At 41.8% G+C, this 19,843-nt stretch overlaps 1 long non-coding RNA gene across 4 annotated transcripts; it reads left to right on the top strand.

Annotated features, from left to right (window-relative positions):
- Positions 1–108: 108 nt before the first annotated feature.
- LOC121878349 lies at positions 109–15,583 on the top strand. 4 transcript variants are annotated; one of them, XR_006091133.1, is made up of 3 exons: positions 109–269; positions 10,948–11,077; positions 15,459–15,583. It is a non-coding gene; the product is annotated as an uncharacterized LOC121878349 (long non-coding RNA). The 4 variants fall into 4 exon arrangements; XR_006091135.1 differs by lacking the exon at positions 109–269 and adding an exon at positions 1,490–1,508; XR_006091134.1 differs by lacking the exon at positions 109–269 and adding an exon at positions 1,756–1,774.
- Positions 15,584–19,843: the final 4,260 nt, after the last annotated feature.

The raw sequence follows: 19,843 nt of genomic DNA, 5'->3' as shown, positions 1-19,843 counted from the left end.
CAGTTTGTTGGTGTTTATCACAAATTAAAAACATGGGTGATATAAATTTCCATGGTTTTCCGAACGATAAAGAACTGAGAAGAAGATAGACTCACTTGTGCAAGAGGAAAGACTTTATAATTGCTGAAAATACCCAAATATGCAGCTTGCTTTTTGAGGCCAGCCCAGCGCGATTGTGGAAAACTTTAAATATAAACTGCCTGGACTACCAGTACCAGGAAGACTTGTAAGGATTAAGAATAGGCCAATACCATCATGACAACTGCCGTGTAAGTAAGCCTATATTATTTTAACTACATCAAAAAAGTGTTATAACACGATGCTGGCTAATGTGTTAAAAATTAAACGTCCCAAAACAATTTAAAATACGTAGCTTTTATATATTTCAAAGAAGCAGCAAAACACTACAGTATACACAGCTTTTTTGAAGGAGTGTCAGTTTTACTTTCTTCATTGACAAGTTTTTAAATGACAGTTATCATTAGATAAGAGCACTGAAGTTGAGTGTTGGAGGGAGGTGTAAGCTGCCGCGCGGGAAGCAACAAATATGTTAGCAGAGATATTGTTTATATGCTTATATTATAGACCTTAAGAGATATCACTCACATGGTCATTGTTTCCAGAGGACTTTGAAATGTGGAGCTACAGGGTAATACTGAAGACAAGTCATTCTTTATAAAGAAAAATAAAAGTACCAAGATTGACAACAACGGGAGTAATATTGGAAATTTATAAAATAAGACAAATTAATGACTTTGGCTGTATAATTAGGCTTGAAGGGACCATGCTTGAAAAGTTAACAGTGGAAAATGTAAACTCCTTTGCGGTGAAAAAAATAAAAGCTGTCGAAGTAAGTAAAGAAATCCCAACTTTTTTAAATGCGATCATACTGATGTCCGGTTACCAGTTAGGTGTTATTTCTCGTGAGTGTTTCTTTCCCGTCTGTGTAGATGAATCTAGAGTCTTTTCTCAGGATAAAGCAAATATGGATGTTTACATTTGTCTGTCAAAGCAAAACAAAAGAACATCGGAACACTTTAATAATAAAGCTATAATACTTTTATTAGTATACACAGTCCTACTAAAGAAAGTATGTATGCCTCTTCACGAGTATATTTCGAGAGTTATAAAAGAACTCATTGCTTGTCATGATCTGTGTTTCGTAAAATAATTTTAGGTTATCGAACTAATATAGTTTGTTTTCCTGAGAATCTCGTGTCTGATTTAATTTCAGCCATAAAGCATTTGGAATACAATTTATGATAAAAATAAATGTGCATGGTTCATTTATTTATTTACTTTGAAAAGTGACTGATTTAAGTTTGTCAAATATATAAATGATAAGAAAATGCCATCTAAGCAAACCAATTATATTGTCACGAAGACAAGTTATAAATAAAATTACAGCATTGTTGTACCTGCAATGTTTTGGTGCATTGCATACATGCAGTGTTTATGTAATGTACAGTCGGGGTCAAAAGTCTTGAACACTTGACAGTATTTGGCATGTAAGTACCCGAAGATCTTAGGTATTAAGGAAAGTTTTGTAGTGGCTCCTCTCCCAATCCCATTTTGTGGTTCAGGCAATTAGTGTTATTAGTATATCCCAATCATATATGTATAACTCAGAACTTCAGAAGTACATGCCAGACATTGCTAAGTGGACTTTTGACCCCGACTGTACCTTACATACTGATTACTGAATCAATGTGAACTTACACATTGACATTACTCAGAAGGGTCACCTATAGTGGGTGGCCATAAGCTATATAAGGTAAATAATACTAGTTCGATACAACACAAGGATAAGATACTGTTTTTAGTTCTTGATTATATGCTGACACATTATGACGTCATTTAATCCACTCGAATCCGGTGCTGAAGTTCCCTAGACCAGAAGGCCCCGAGGTGAAGAAAGATGTTCCCTAATGCATAAACGTTTTTAACACAGCTGTATATATATATTTATTTATGACAGTATGACTAGTTTAAATAAATTCTATATTATTACAAAATAGTTTAGCATAATATATAGGCCATTAAATCACGTTTTAGCCTCATTAATAGAGGGTAAAATGCGATAAGAGTAAAGGAACTGCGCCCGCTCAGAAACCAGAATATTAGGAAACAAACAAATTTACCTGGTGGCGAGGCTGTCACCTTTGCCAGTTATAAATTATACACATCTACAGTACCACGTTACCTGTGTTTGGGAAACAGCAGATGCAGGTATGTGCTTATTTTAATTCTAGTAACTAATTTTATAAAGTTAATAAAGCAGCAAAAGCAAATATACGGCTAGTGTCCGTCAGTGGTTAAATAATTATGATTGTTTTTAAGAGTTTTGGTAAAACTGCAGTTTTAGACAATACCCCTAGTAGTTGAGCAATTTGCTTTTCTGGTTGTTTAGACAATTTTAAGACACTTCTATGGTGATTCCGGTATATTTAAGAAATTTGCGAGGGATACATTATAAAAGAAGTGTCATAAAATTCTCTAAACAATCGGAAAAACACATTGCTCAACTACTAGGGGTATTGTCCAAAACTGCAGTTATACCCCAGTTTTGTACACTGATTATTATTTTCCTTCTATTCATTTTCTTGTGCAAATGCTTAGTTTTCTAGATATAGTTGAGTTAAAATATAGGTTAGGTCAGGTCAGGTTAGGTTTTCATAGGTTTGGTTAGGTTAGCACATGATTTCACCCATTTTAATATTTTTCCCCAACATAATACAGTATTCCCAAATATAATCAGTGAAAATTGGGGGTGAAATTTCAGTCATTCACCGGTCTTTCTCTCACTGTTATTAATATGTTTTTCATGTTTTGACAATTCTAAGACTTTTTTTCTATAGTATTTCCGCTGGAAATTAAGGATAACCGAGATATTAATTTTTCAATATTATTAGATTTGGTCAGTTACAAGTGTCGCCATTTGTTGTTTACATCTCACAGAGAAGGTCTGACCACCCATTATGCAGTGCTCCTTACCTCCGTGTTGGCTTCTTAAGCGTCTACAGCACATGTGCGGGGGGTGGTGTGGGAGTTTCTTATTGGCTATAGCGATAGGAGACTTATAATTGGGCAAGAGTTTTTTTGTCTTAGCCAATGAACAATACGGGGATGCGTCGGGAGTCGAGATTTGATTTTTCAATACCAGAATAACCAGATATGGCTGAACAGGTGGAAAGCGGTCCAACGAATTACCCAAAAGTACATTAAATCAGGGTAAAATCTTAACGAATATATGTTTTACATCAATAAAACCTGATTAATAATGTTTTCATTAAAATGTAGTCAAAATAATGAAATAATAAACAGCGAAAAACGCTAAATTCCAAAGAGTCGCCTATCCAAAATGGAGATATAATTACCGATGTTTCCGTTTACTTTTTTACTTTTATCCTCTTCGCCACTGATCGGCTTGTTAGCCGCTTGGGCGATCGGTCACGTCTCTTTTCCTTTATATTCTTCACCAAAAGGTCGGCTCGCTAGCCGCCCGGGCGATCGGTCACGTCTCTGTCACGCACTGTTGGCAAATACTGGGCATGCACCGGCTCCTGAATGTACCTGAACCCGCTCCAGTGTTGGTCAAGTCTTCCCTTGAAAGAGCTCACACTCGGTGCCGTCACAACACTGTCTGGTAGATTGTTCCAAGAGTTTACAACCCTCACTCCGAAAAAGTTTGCCCTCACGGTTTTCCGGACTTGCGGCTTCTTCAATCTTGAGCTGTGACCCCTTGTGGGGCGAGCGTCCGCCAGCTCCAAGTAAGGACACTCAACTGAGTAGTGCCCCCTGAGATGCTTATAAACCTCAACTAGGTCCCCCCTTGCCCGTCTGTAGTATAAGCTAGGCAAGTTCAGGCGCTCCAATCTCTCAGGGTAGCTGAGATGCCGAAGTGCAGGCACCAGTTTGGTGGCCCTCCTTTGAACATTTTCAACCAACTGACAGTCCCTAGCATATCTTGGGGACCAGATGGGGTGACAGTACTCCAGATGGGGAAGCACTTCACTCCTGAAGATCGTCACGAGGGACGGACCGTCTAGATATCTGAACGACCTTCTTATAAGACCCAATAATTTATTTGCCTGATTTACCTTCTTCTCACAATGGCCCAAGAACTTCAGCTCATTGTCAACATACACACCTAGGTCCTTCTCACACACAGTCTCAACTAGTACATTTTCTTCATCCCGTTGGGACATATGGTACGCCTCCTTACCGTTGGTACGCCCCAGGTGCATCCTCTTACACTTCGTGACATTGAATCTCAGCAGCCATTCCTTCGACCATTCCTGGAGCCCACAGAGGTCCTTCTGCAGCTCTTCACAGTCCGCTTGGTTCTTAATTTCCCGAAATAACTTGGCGTCATCGGCAAACATTTGTATGGAGGAGTGTACAACGTCAGGCATATCATTTATGAAACAAACAAACAACAGCGGGCCCAATACACTACCCTGCGGTACCCCACTTGTTACAGGTACAGATGACGATTTCGTGCCATTAATCACCACACATTGCTTGCGGTCATGTAGAAAGTCTTCTATCCACGCTAGGACATTTCCCCGAATTCCGTACCCTTCCAGTTTGATTTTCAGCCTTTCGTGGGGTACACTGTCGAAAGCCTTGGCAAAATCTAGGTAAATATTGTCGATATTACCACCCCGTTCTAGAATATGGGTCCAAATATCCAATACCTTGAGCAATTGTGTCAAGCAAGAGCGCCCCGGCATAAAACCGTGTTGGCAATCTTTTACAAGGTTGTTTCGTAGTAGATGTTCCATCGCTGCATCTCTGATAATACTCTCAAGTACTTTACATATTATGCTGGTCAGGCTCACCGGTCTATAGTTGTTCGTGGAGTGCCTATCGCCCTTCTTGAAGATAGGACTCACATAAGCCACTTTCCATTCACTGGGGACCATTTGTTCATCCAGGCATTTACAAAACAGAATCTTCAGGGGCTCTGCAAGCTCGTTGCACAGCTCCCTTAGCACTCTAGGATGCACCATGTCAGGTCCAGGACTCTTATGGACCTTTAGCCTGGACAGTTTATTTCTAATACCCTCTTCTGTGAACACAATGTGGGTCAGTGCTGTGTCGAACCGTCTGTCCTCAAACGCAGGAAGGTTAGTTGCATCCTCTCTTGTGAACACTGAGGAAAAGAAGCTGTTCAATGCCTCAGCTTTATCCTGGTCAGAATCTGCGTAACTACCATCTTCAAGCCTCAGGTCTGATACTCCTACTCGCGTTTTCAATTTCGACTTTGCATAGCGGTAAAACGCCTTTGGGTTTGACTTGACCTCGCGTGCAACCAGCCTTTGGAACTCCTTTTCAGCCCTCCTACACTCTATCTTTGCTTGGTTTCTGGCTCTTGCATACATCCTCCTGTCTTGCTCATCGTTTGACCCAACCCACGTCTTGAATTTCTGGGTTTTCTTCTTAATTTTGTCGACCGCCGCATGGTTCATGTGTAGGGATCCCCTCGTATTCCTAGAAGCACTGGGTTTGGTCTTGGGTATATATTTATCGATCAAATGGGTCATTTTACTAGTTATGATATTCAGCGTAGTGTCTGCGTTCTTGTACCTTAATAAGTCAGGCCAGTTGATACCCCTCATCTCTTCCCTCATCCCATTGTAATTTCCCTTGTAATATTTGCACCTTGGCCTGGCCTTATCTTGAACTAGGTAACAGTTAAATCTGAATGACAACACTGTATGGTGACTGGTGCCAACTGGGGCAAGGTGTTCCAGTTTGGCCACCATACCCTCCTCGTTTGTTATGATGAGGTCAAGTGGCTTGGGTGTTTGCTCCCCTCTGTAATGTGTCGGGTCTCTCACATGTTGGAACAGAAAATTATCTCTCAGAGTTTCTACAAAAAGAGTAGCAGGATTATTCAAGTCATTCGGGGTTGACTCGTTTCTCCAGTCGATGTCGCCATAGTTAAAGTCCCCCATGATAAGGAGGTGGCTGGGGTTGAGCATCGCCACATTGTTTATTAAGGTTCTTAAGTTCCTTTGATTTAGTGGGCCACAGTTCGGGGATCTGTAGATACACCCGACGATAAGTAAGTCCCCTCCCTTTAATTTAATTTTACACCACTTGGACTCTTCAAAAACATCCTCTCCCTGTACCCTCGCCTGGCTGTCTCTAAGGTCTTGCCTAGCGTAGATAACCACACCCCTCCTGCAGGATTCTTGAGTTAGGTTCGTAAATGAGTCATATCCAGCAATACTGAACTCACATTCCTCTGGGTCGATTCTCCTGTTCTTGTACAACAGTTCTACAACTCCTACAATATCTGGTTGGTGTACTCTTAGTAGTGTTTCAAACTCCTCCCTCTTATCAAGGAACGTGTCGGTATTAGTGTACATGACATTCAAGCCAGAATTTGTTCTCGGTAACGTCTCTGCTCTTAGTAATAAACCCGCTCCACCCACATTCTCAGAAGCTGCAGCATTTGCTAAGTACACTGTATTTTGCAGGGTGTGGTTAAAAATGTCATTGTTTACACGGCGCTCGTTCCCTCCTGTCCGGTAGGCTGAGCTGGTGCCGCCTCCCGGGTGGGGGGTTGAGTGGGTGGAGGGTGCACTGCTGCCCCCTGGCCCTGTGTCGGCACACTTGTTTCCACTACCCTCCCCCTGAGTATAACCCATGTGCACCTGTCCCCGTTCCTCCTCGACTCCTCCCTCTTCTGCTTCAAGTCCAGCAGGAGCTTCTTGTGCTGTTCCCTCTGCATTACTTTGGGGTATTTAACATAGCCATAGGATTTACTTTTTGTTAGGTTAGGTTAGGTTAGCAAAGTGCATCACGATGGATCTGAGTTATCTCCCTTGTTCACGAACTCTTTGGAATTTAGCGTTTGCCAATACTGAAAGTTTATCGTTGTTTATTATTTCATCTTACAAATTATTTTTACAAAATTACACTAAAAATGTTATTAAACATGTTTTATGTATATATAACAGATATTCGTTAAGATTTTACCCTTATTTGCTATACTTGTGGGTACTTTTGGATACATTTGGGTACTTTTGGGTAATTCGTGGCTCCCGTGGAAAGAGCTGTGCCGACATTGTGATAGAGATTATTTTACGTCAATTGCAGAGTTTCATCAGAAAAATAGTGTTAGGTCGGGTTAGGTTTGGTTTTGTTGGTTGGTTGGTTTTTAATGTGATTTACTAAAAAAAAAGTCTTTAAAATTGATGGGTGGGTGGGGTTACCTCAAAAACTATTGATTTCCGGCTGAAATGAATATCAAATTCGTTCGAAACTCATCAAATAACATCAGAAAAACATATTTTTTAATATCCAAACAAAGACCGATGCATTAGTGAAATTTGACCAAATTGGGTACTTTTAAACTCGGTTTCAATGAAAAACAGCCGACAGCCACGATCTGAATAATTACAGGAGCAAGTTCTGTTATGAGTATTTTTGCCTCCAATATATTTACCCCTGAAATATACTAAGTTATAAATACTAATATGCTGAAATTGTGACTTTAGGAAATTGTTAATACTGAATTAATGGCAATATCAACAATATATACCTAGATTTTGCCAAGGCTTTTGGCAGCGTACCCCATGAAAGGCTGGAAATTAAATTGAAAAGGTACAGGATTCGGGGAAGTGTCCTAGCATGGATTGGAGACTTTCTCCATGATCGCAAGCAGTGTGTGGTGATTAATGGTACAAAATCGTCATGTGTACCTGTGACAAGCGGGGTACCACAGGACAGTGTATTGGGCCCGTTGGTGTTTGTTTGTTTCATAAATGACATGCCAGAAGCTATACATGCCTCCATGCAAATATTTGTGGACGATGCCAAGTTATTTAGGGAAATTAAGAACCAAGCATACTGTGAAGGGCTGCAGAAAAATTCTCTGTGAGCTTCAAGAATGGTCGAGGAAATGGCTGCTGAGATTCAATGTCACGAAGTGCAAAAGGATGCACATGGACGTACCAATGGTAAGGAGGCATATCATATGTCCCAACAGGATGAAGAAACTGCATTAATTGTGACTGAATGCAAAAAGGACCTGGGTGTGTATATTGACAATGAACTGAAGTTCTCGGGCCATTGTAAGAAGAAGGTGAATGAAGCAACTAAATTATTAGGTCTTATAAGATGGTCGTTCAGATATCTAATTGGTCCGTCCCTCATAACGATCTTCAAGAGTGAGGTGCTTCCCCGCCTAGAGTACTGTCACCCAGTCTGGTCCCCGAGAAATTCTTGAGACTGTCATTTGATTGAAAATGTACAAAGGGGGGCCACCAGACTGGTGCCTGCACTTCGGCACCACAGCTACCGAGAGAGATTAGAACACCTGCAATGGACTAGCTTATACTACAGACGGGCAAGGGGGGACCTAATTGAGGTGTATAAATATATCAAAGGGCACTACTCAGTCACGTGTCCATACCTGAAGCTGGCAGACGCTTGCCCCACAAGGGTCACAACTCAAGGTTGAACAAGCCTGTAAAGGCAAACCTTTTCAGAGTGAAAGTTTGGAACTCTTGGAACAACCTGCCAAAGAGTGTTGTGATGGCACCGAGTGTGAGTTCTTTCAAGACCAGACTTGACCAGCACTGGAGCAGGTTCAGATATATTCGGGAGCCAGTGCATGCCCAGTACTTGCCAACATTGCGTAACAGAGACGTGACCGACCACCTAAGCGGCTAACGAGGATAAAAGTAAAAAAAAGTCATGTATTGTCAGCCTGTGTTAGGAGATTATGAAGATGAAAATAATTGGGTAATTTCTGAGAACAGCACTACCCCCAGAAGGAGTTGTTCGATTTCATTCATTTTTCCACAGATGTTCTTATTATTATAGTAAGTCTTTTAAAAGAGGCTACATTTACTTGAACCTAATAGAACCTGACCTAACCAACTAAAGAAACCTACCAAACCTTACCTAACTTCCGAGCTGGGGAGGCTCTGTTCCGCGAACTTCTTGCCATATTAAGGAGAAAGTACTTACTTTGATATCTGACACCAATAATAGCAACTTTCTTAAAGTGTCATGGTGTCCTTAAACTGTAATTTAATCAGTCAATTGAAAGCACATATCCACATAGTACATTTATGGTAACTTTAGGTTATACAGTAGTTACAGGACTGTCACTCAGTGCCAATATGGGAGCAAATACCTTTTTAACCCCCTCATTTTCCTTCCACAGTAAATTGATATCATGCTTGAGCAATTGATTTGTGTTTGTAATTATACATTTTCAACTGCAGTTGTGACAGAATTTAAAGATCAATTATACAGAATACTGTCCTCCACTCTAAATGTTTTTGGGCTGTTTTTACCAATCCTCTGAGGTTATGTATCTCTCTGAGAACCCAGTTATTAATTTATTTCATCCATCCCAGTCTCTGACTTCCTCTGGCCCCTTGGCCCTCCTATCCTCAACTTTGCCCATTAATATTTGTTATTAGTCCCTCATCCCTAATTATATGACCAAGTATCCCATTTTTCTTTTTCTGTACATTTCAAGTATTTCTCTTGAAGTTCTTGCTAATCTTAGTACTTCATTTGTTTTTCTCTCAGTGTAGCCTTTTCTTAGCATTCTCCTATAACACCACTTTTAAAAGGCCTTCAAATTCTTTCTGGTGTCTGCTGAAAGTGTCCACAGGTTAGGATGTTAGATAAGGTTAGGTCAGGTTCTAATAGGTTCTGTATATTCTTGCTTCCATTTTCGTTTTCAGTGTCATGCAAATAGTATCTCCAGGAATTTTGGTTCAAATCCATAAGTTACTTCTGGTGGTAACTGTCTCCTCCACCTTTACCATTAATATTTGAAAGTGTTTCATCTTAATTAGCTATAATACTGGTACAGTGGGGTATGCTATAACGAACGGATCCTACTACGAATATTCCTATAACGAACGGTTTTACCTATAAAATTGAGAATGCTATAACGAACGAAACTCCTACAACGAACATTATTTAATTTTTTTTTTTTCTAATTTATTGTTTTTTATTACAAATATTAATGATATTCTTTATTTCAGAGGTTTAGATGCATATTTATGCACTTTTTTACAATTTTTACAATTTTATATTATATTTTTCAGTGTTAAGTGGTTGTATTTGGGGGCCTGGAACGGATTAATCCTATAACGAACGAATGCTATAACGAACAAGGTTCTAGAACCAATTAGATTCGTTATAGCATACCCCACTGTACAGTATTACGTTTTCTTAAAAAAAAGAAAGATTGCCATCAAGAATGATATGAATCTGTGATAGTCATCTCAAAGTTCATTGTTTAATTCTTTCACTTCACTATCAGCACAGCAGGTGTGGGTGGTGTTGAATCATGTTAAATCATTCTATGTATTTCAATGGGAAATTTAAGGTACAGTATGGGACTGCAGCCCTAAAACATACACTCAAAATTCCTGGACCCTTAACTGCACATTACAGATCTGTGGCTAACTGTGGTGTGCACAAAACATTTAGGTCTTTAAATTTTAAACTTGCCTTATAAAACTTAACATGTATGCAAATTAAAAGGAAAACACAGTACAGTACAATATAAGACTGAAAGGTTCCCCCCCCCCCTCCCCTACACCAAGTTTACTGCACCATGTAATAGTGGGATCACCTGATGAATCTCCACCCTAGTTTATATTTCACCTAAAGATTAACCACCCAAATGCTAACCTAACCTAACCTCATCCCCACAAATATCATTAAGGTGGTTAATCTTTAGATGTAATAAGTTGGGGTGGAGATTCTTCATGGAATATGTGCAAACCAATACCAGTACTGTGCAGTGTCCCTGTAACTAATGGAAGTTTTTCCTCTCTATCTCAAAGATTATTCCATATTTTTTTTTGTTTCTTTAATGTGAATTTCCATTACTCAAGCTTCTGTACCTTGAGGGATGCCTGTACAGTATTTCACTAACTCACTTTTTATTGACAGAGGAAGACAAGGTCGGGGAAGTAGACTGAGTGGACCGACCAACAAAGATGCATTAGAGAAACTGTCAAAAGTTCACCCACTTCCTTCACTCATCCTGCAGTGGCCCAAGATAAACTCATCTCTTATCAAGGTAAAACACATAGCATGCCACGTCCAGTATGTTCACCCGTGTGTTGTTACATGTTTTCCAGAAGGTTGGTTCATGCAGTACCTCTTCTTTAACATAATTATTACACATCTCTACTTTCTCCTCTATATTTACACCTATCTTACACACACCTGTACACTTCCCTGTATCCAGTATCTTTTAAAACAAATTCTTCATTTGATATTACCCTTTAAAAGCCTAATAACAACTCACACATCCTTAATATAGCTAAAGCTGCCTCCCGAAAGTTGGGAATGCTGTACAGATGCCGTAGGTACTTCACTCCTGAGCAGTTGCTCCAAGTATATAAGAGATTCATTCATCCTAACTTTGAGTACTGCTCTCATATCTGGGGTGGCTCTTCTTCTGTCCAACTATTAGATAGGGTGGAATCAAAGGCATTTGGTTTTATTAACTCTCCTCCTTTAGTCGACAATCTCTCTTCCCTTTCTCTTCGCCGTAATGTTGCTTCACTCTCTCTCTTTTACAGGTACTTTAACGGGCAATGTTCGGTGGATTTGGCATCCTGTGTACCGCCGTCAAGGTCGTGGGCTCGTAACACAATTCTTGCCCGCTGTGCCCACCGTTTCTCTGTGGATGTCGGTCACACGAGAATAACCCGTTATAGTACCTCCTTCTTTCCTCACACAGCTAAACTGTGGAATGCTCTGCCTTCTTCTGTGTTTCCATACTTATACAATCTGTATCACTTTAAAAAGCTGGTTTTCCGGCATCTTCGTGGTGTAGATTAACACAGTATGACCCTTTTCTTCTCTATTTTCAATTTTTTTTTTTTTTTTTTTTCGCCCCCCAGGCCCCGTTGTGGGTCGTTTGACCTGTGCCTTGGTGGGCTAATTCCCGTAAAAAAAAAAACACTGCAGGACATTTACTTTCCTATGATTGCTGGAGCCTTAGTGGGTGGAGAGAGAGGCACTGTGTCTGACATGCTTAACATTAAAGTAGAAATATGTACAATACTGTACAATATTACACCAAACTTAATAACACTAAACTTAAATTTACTGTATTGTACTGTACTGTAGTAACTATATAATCACTACAATCAGTGCTAGATGGAGGGCTGTATTAAGACAGGCTGAAGCCCTAAGCTATGTCAAGATTTAGAGGCTCCATACCATAAAAAAAATAGAGTATATAACAGTGAGAATGGGTGAATTACATTCTAACATAAAGGTCAATATTTTTATTTATTTTTTATAAAACTATGTACAGTACTGTATTTACATATACTGTACAGTATACATTGGCAAAGAGGCAATGAACAACTTATAATCTAGATAACATATACATCATAGAAAAAGCCTTATTTGTATTATAAAATACTTTATGATTTCCTAACTAGCAAATATGAAATTGAAGACTTTTAACATAAAACATTGCACAGATTAACCCTTGTATTAGCCCCTGTCTTATAGGCAGAAGTATTTTTATAAATGTGGGTTAATTACATTAGACTTGTATAACTATCACCCTCTGTAACTTTCCACTAGCTATGAGGTTCATGTTTAGAGCACGTGATAAGGTCTGTCCACGGGAAGTCACGTCACTTGGTGCTGAGCTAAGGGATAAGTATCCGGCTCTCTGGCCACCTATTGCGGGCAGTAGTTTGTTAACCCTGACGAGAGGAAGACATTATTTAGAGTCATCGTCGATGTGCTTCAGTCTTTCTTCGAGGGAGGACGTCAGATGTACAGTATTTCCGTTCTCCCTCAAGGGTCCCTACTCAAGATCACTCCCACTTCAATCATACATATTTTAGAAGAGCTACTTTAAGATAGCCTCCGTCCTCATTTAACACTCATAGCTACAGTGATTAAGTTACGGTGATGATCCTTTTTGAAAGTGCACATAGAAACCTTTTACAATAAATACAAAAAAGGAACCTATTTGATTAAGTTACTGAAGACCCAATAAACTTTGTTTTGATATGTCTAGAATATAAGGTAACATGTTTCACAAGTGATTGTTACAAGTGGTGACATCCCAGGAAGGTTGTTACATATATAACAGTTGGTAAAGATAGAGATATTATGTTCTCCCCATTTCTGTGTTTACTGTTACAGAGAAGATATTGTTACAGAGATGGCAAAGTGTATCTTAAGAGGACCCAGTCTAGGACCAGTTTAAGTTGACCAGTCTACAGTGTACAGTTAGTCAAGTGCACTCCAAGTATACGTGAGAATTTTGGTAACAGAAGTTATTCATCACACTGGAGTTGAGTAACAGTTGAGATAATCTGTTACTCCTACTATTATATAAAGAAATTAAACAGTTTCACCCTTAGTAAATGGAAGCAGTAATGCGACTGGCGCTGTCTCTTCTGTTTGAACATTACATAAAATTTAAAACATTTTCTTTCATATTTTCCCAAGAGCAAAGTCATGGATGAAGTCGTCCAATGATAAGCTACAAATTTTTCACTTTCTATTCACATAGTGCTTCATGCAGAGAACTTTTCTCACAGCATTGATGTCCATAGTTCATTCTTAATCCTTTTCAGCTACAGAATTTACCTTTCTCCTGAGCAGTTTGTTACTATTAGACTAAAAAGTGGCCACAAATTGCTTCTACATTAGAGAAATCTAAATGAATCTTATCTTGGAAGATGACTTGATAGAGGTCCTAGTGGCATAAATATCCTTTATTAGAATAATTTTTCTTGGTATAAACATGAAAGTCCTCTACTTCCCCAACAAGGTTAACATCAAAATATCGTCAGGATAGTCTTTCATCAGAAACTTTACACTGTCACACAACTTTTCTTCTTCTAAATCAACTAAAATTTATATATTTTTGCGACTGTCTTTTTTTCACACTGATTTCAAGGGCATCCATCATGGGAATAAAGGATTTTACTCAAAATTTGTCTTTTGGAGAAAGCGTCATCATCATTTGCTGCATCACCATCACTGAATGTTTTTTCTCACTCTCTTTTATTCACACATTTATAGTCTACATCAGGCTATCAAAACATTCATCAAAACATTCTAGGATTTATTTCAAGAAGTTAGTGATCAATGTGTAAAGCTTGTACATGTGTTAAGGCCAATCTGTGGATCCTTTAAGGTCTTGTTGGTTTGTGGAAATGATCTAACCAATGAACATGAACACATTCTAGTTCCTCAGTTTCCTCAAGAAGAATATCAGCTTTCTTCTTGTTTCACCCTCTTCACTGTCATTAGTACACTAGTATGGACATGAGTAAAAGCATCATTACAGTAATTGAATTATTGTATAACTCACCTATGGTTGAAGTAGCCTTTGCACGTGCTTCCCACCTAGTTTAGTGTTAGAAGATGTTTTGGTACTATAGAGTCTAGATTCAAGAATTTGAGTACTGCCCAGGGTTTTGTAGAGACCAATTACAACTCAGCATCTGCACTGGTAATTCAAACTGAGTCCAACTTTGGGTAGTTTTACTACAATGTGGGAATGAACCCATCTCAACTGTAAACTCAGTGAAATACCTTGGACTAACTCTCGACTTTCTTCATCTGGAGAATAAATTGTAGATAATATAATTAGTAAAACTAATGTTAGGATAAACAATTTGTTTATAGAAATGCCATATGTCTCAGCTGATGCTCATAGCAACTTTGCTTGGCACTCTACAAAGTCACTTAGACTATTCCTGATCATTATTACACTCTGCCTTAACACAGAAGCTAAAAGTCAAATTAAAAAAAATTTAAAACAAGGCAGCGAGGTTTATTCTTGACGTGAATGCAAGAGATCACATTGGTCTCAGAGTTCTTCAATCACTGAAAATGTTAAGTGTGACAGATAGAGTGAAGCAACTGAGTCTGAATCACTCTTATTAGATATTCAACAAACTGTGGCCAGACTATTTAACACCAAATTTTGTAAGGATTAGGGATATGAACCGGCAGGCACTAGAGGGAGGGAACATAATTTTGTGGTATACCGTACCTGGTGTTTACATTCAAGCAAAGAACACTTTCTTCTTCACAGCTATAAAAGACTGAAACAAGTTACCAAACTACAGTACATCAAAACCAGTAATAGTGTAAAACAATTCATAGCTAAAAGTAAAAAATACATAACAGATGAAGCTGTTTCTGTATTAACCACAAAATATATAATGTTGAAGTGATCTGCCAACCTCAGTTAGTCCAAGTGCAATGTAATGCTTGTTAAATTGATCAGAAAACTTTCTCTATTTCTCCTGTTGACATGCTATTACTGATTAGAGACCTAGCCTAAGCAAAGGACCCTACTGTAAATAAGCATCTGTTGGCTTTGCCAATTATTAAGTCTGTGAATCTATCAACTGTATTCATCATTAAATCTATATAACTATTTATATCATCTAACCTTACAGAAGTGAAGAACAAGGGACAGACTGATGACAGAGGCTACATCACCACCACCACCAGATGACAGAGGCTACATCACCACCACCACCAGATGACAGAAGGCTATATCACCACCACCATGTCCCATAAAACAATTATATTTAATAATTTCACTAGTTTTTGTGAAAGTATCTTTCATAAGATCTTTCCCTTGTGTTTTGATGAGAGGAAGAAGAAGAATAAGAAGGATTAGTGTTTTGATGAGAGGAAGAAGAAGAAGGTTTAAGGGGTAACTATTATATTTCATCACTGAAAACTAAAAAGGGGTAACTATTATATTTCATCACAGAAAACTATGAAGGGGTAACTATTATATTTCATCACAGAAAACTATGAAGGGGTAACTATTATATTTCAGATAACACTACATCTACCACCACCAGATGACAGAAGGCTACATCACCACCACCAGATGACAGAAGGCTATATCACCAGCACCACCAGATGACAGAAGGCTACATCACCACCACCAGATGACAGAAGGCTATATCACCACCACCAGATGACAGAAGGCTACATCACCACCACCAGATGACAGAAGGCTACATCACCACCACCAGATGACAGAAGGCTACATCACCACCACCAGATGACAGAAGGCTATATCACCAACCAGATGAGAGAAGGCTACATCACCACCACCAGATGACAGAAGGCTACATCACCACCACCACCACCAAGAAAACAGAAGACTATATCACCACCACCAGATGAGAGAAGGCTACATCACCAGATAATAGAAGGCTATATCACCACCACCACCCAGATGAGAGGCTACATCCACCACAAAAGTGAGAGAGGCTACATCACCACCACCACCAGGTAACAGCTACATCATCACCACCACCACCAATGATAGAGGCTACATCACCACCACTACAGATGATAGGAGGCTACATCACTTTCTACCACCAGATGAAAGGAGGCTACATCACCACCAGCAATACCAGATGAGAAGGCTACATCACCACCACCACCAGATGACAGGAGGCTACATCACCACCACAACCAGATGACAGGAGGCTGTCCACCACCACCACCACCACCAGGTAACAGAAAGCTACATCACCACCACCAACATCAGATGAAGAAGGCTACATCACCACCCAGATGACGGAGGCTACATCATCACGACCACCAGATGACGGGGGCTACATCACCACCACCACCACCAGATGACTAAGGCACCACAACCACCACCGGGTGACTACAAGACTACATCACCACCACCGAAGACTGAGGCACCACCACCAGATGACTGAGCACCACAACCGGGTGAAGCTGAGACTACATCACCACCACCAGATGACTGAGCACCCCACCACCACCAGGTGACTGAGACTACATCACCACCACCAGATGACTGAGGTTACATTACCACCACCAACGCAGATGACTGAGGTTGCATGCCTCCACGCAGCAGATGACTGAGGCACCACCACCACCAGATGACTGAGGCACCACCACCACCAGATGACTGAGACACCACCACCCAGATGACAGGAGGCACCACCACCACCAGATGACTGAGGCACCACCACCACCAGATGGCAGGAGGCACCATCACCACCAGATGAGCTGAGGCACCGCCACCAGATGACAGGAGGCACCACCACCACCCCAACACCACCAGATGGCAGGAGGCTACATTACTACCATAGCACCAGATGTCTGAGGCATCCGCAATACCATTAGATGACAAGAGGTTACATTACCACGAACAACACCAGATGTCTGAGGCTACTTTACCACCATCAACACCTGACTGAGCGACATTACTACCACCAACGCCAGATCACGACATTACTACCACCAGCGCCAGATGACTGAGGCTACATCACCGAGTACCACCAGATGACAAGAGGCTACATCAACACCAGGTGACTGAGGCTAAATCATCACCACCATGTGACAGGAGGCTACATCACCACCACCAGATGACAGAGGCTACATCACCACCACCACCAGATGACAGGGCTACATCACCCACCATCACCCAGATAGCAGAAACCTACATCACCACCACCAACAGATGACAGAAGGCTACATCACCACCAGATGACAGAAGGCTACATCACCACCACCACCAGATGAGAGGCTACATCACTACTACCAACACAGATGACTGAGGTTACATCACCACCAGCAGATGGCGGGAGGCTACAATACCACCACCAACACCAGATGACTGAGGCTACATCACCTCCCACCACCAGCAGATGGCGGGGAGGCTACATTACCACCACCAACACCAGATGACTGGGGCACCAACACCAGATGACTGGGGCTACATCACCTCCACCACCAGCAGGCCTGACAGGAGGCTACGTACCGCCACCAGCACCAGATGACTGAGGCTGTTACCACCACCACCAGTAGTGACAGGAGGCTACATGCCACCACCAGTATTAGATGACAGGAGGCTACATTACCACCACCAACACCAGATGACGGGAGGCTACATTACCACCACAACACCAGATGACAGGAGGCTGCATTACCACCACCAGCGCAGATGACTGCAGCTACATTACCACCACCAACACCAGATGACAGGAGGCTACGTACACCACCATCGCAGGCATTTGGGGGCACCCCCCACCACCAGATGACTGAGGCCCCACCACCACCAGATGACTGGGGGCTAAATCCCATCACCCACCATGTGACAGGAGGCTACATCACCACCACCCAGATGACAGGAGGAGGGGCTACATCACCACCCAGATGACAGGAGGCTACATCACCAGATAACAGAAACCTACATCACCACCAACAGATGACAGAAGGCTACATCGCACCACCACCCAGATGACAGAAGGCTACATCACCTGCCAGATGAGAGAAGGCTACATCACCACTACCAGCTTACCCAGATGACTGGGTTACATCACCACCAGCAGATGGCGGGAGGCTACATTACCAACACCCAGGTAACTGGGCACCACCACCAGATGACTGAGGCTATCACCTCCACCACCAGCAGATGACAGGAGGCTACATTACGCCACCAACACCAGATGACTGAGGCACCACCACCACCAGGAGATGACTGAGGCTACATTACCCACCACCACCAGTAGATGACAGGAGGCTACATTACCACCGCAGTAGATGACAGGAGGCTACATTACCACCACCAGTAGATGACAGGAGGCTACATTACCACCACCAACACCAGATGACTGAGGCTACATTACCACCACTAACACCAGATGACCCAGGAGGCTACATTACCACCACCAACACCAGATGACAGGAGGCTACATTACCACCACCAACACCAGATGACAGGGGCTACATTGCCTACCAACACCAGATGACGGAGGCTACATTACCACCACCAGCACCAGAATGTACGAGGCTACATTACCACCACCAACACCAGATGACAGGAGGCTACATTACCACCACCAACACCAGATGACGGGAGGCTACATTACCACCACCAGCACCCAGATGACAGGAGGCTGCATTACCACCACCAACTTGAGATGACGGGAGCTGCATTACCACCACCAGCACCAGATGACAGGAGGCTACATTACCACCAGCACCAGATGACTGGGGCACCACCACCAGATGACTGAGGCTACATCACCTCCACCACCAGCAGATGGCTGAGGCACCACCACCAGGAGATGACTGAGGCTACATTACCACCACCTGCAGGAGATGACTGAGGCTACAGCCCACCACCACACCAGTAGATGACAGGCTACATGCACACCAGAAGTAGATGACAGGAGGCTGCCTGCCACCACCACCAGTAGGCGTGAGGCTACATTACGCAGCACAGATGACTGAGGCTACATTACCACCACTAACACCAGATGACAGGAGGCTACATTACCACCACCAGATGACAGGAGGCTACATACCAACACCAGATGACAGAAGCTACATGCCAACACCAGATGACAGGAGCTGCATTACCACCACCAACACCAGATGACAGGAGGCTACATTGCCACCGCAGCACCGGAATGACAGGAGGCTGCATTACCACCACCAGCACCCAGCAGATGACAGGAGGCTACATTACCACCACCAACACCAGATGACGGAGGCTACATTACCACCACCAACACCAGATGACAGGAGGCTACATTACCACCACCAACACCCAGGCGGCTGAGGCCCCACCACCGCAGATGACTGAGGCTACATCACCACCAGATGACTGAGACACCACCACCACCAGATGACTGAGACTACATCACTACCACTACTACCATTTGACTGAGGCACCACAACCACCACCAACACCAGATGACTGAAACACCACCACCCCCAACACCACCAGATGGCAGGAGGCTACATTACTACCACCAACACCAGATGTCTGAGG

This window comes from Homarus americanus, unplaced genomic scaffold, assembly GCF_018991925.1.
Source record: "Homarus americanus isolate GMGI-L3 unplaced genomic scaffold, GMGI_Hamer_2.0 scaffold41027, whole genome shotgun sequence".
In the NCBI taxonomy this organism is placed as follows: Eukaryota; Metazoa; Arthropoda; class Malacostraca; order Decapoda; family Nephropidae; genus Homarus; species Homarus americanus.
The sequence above is the reverse complement of the archived record's forward strand: the minus strand, read 5'-3'. Positions and strand labels throughout refer to the sequence as shown.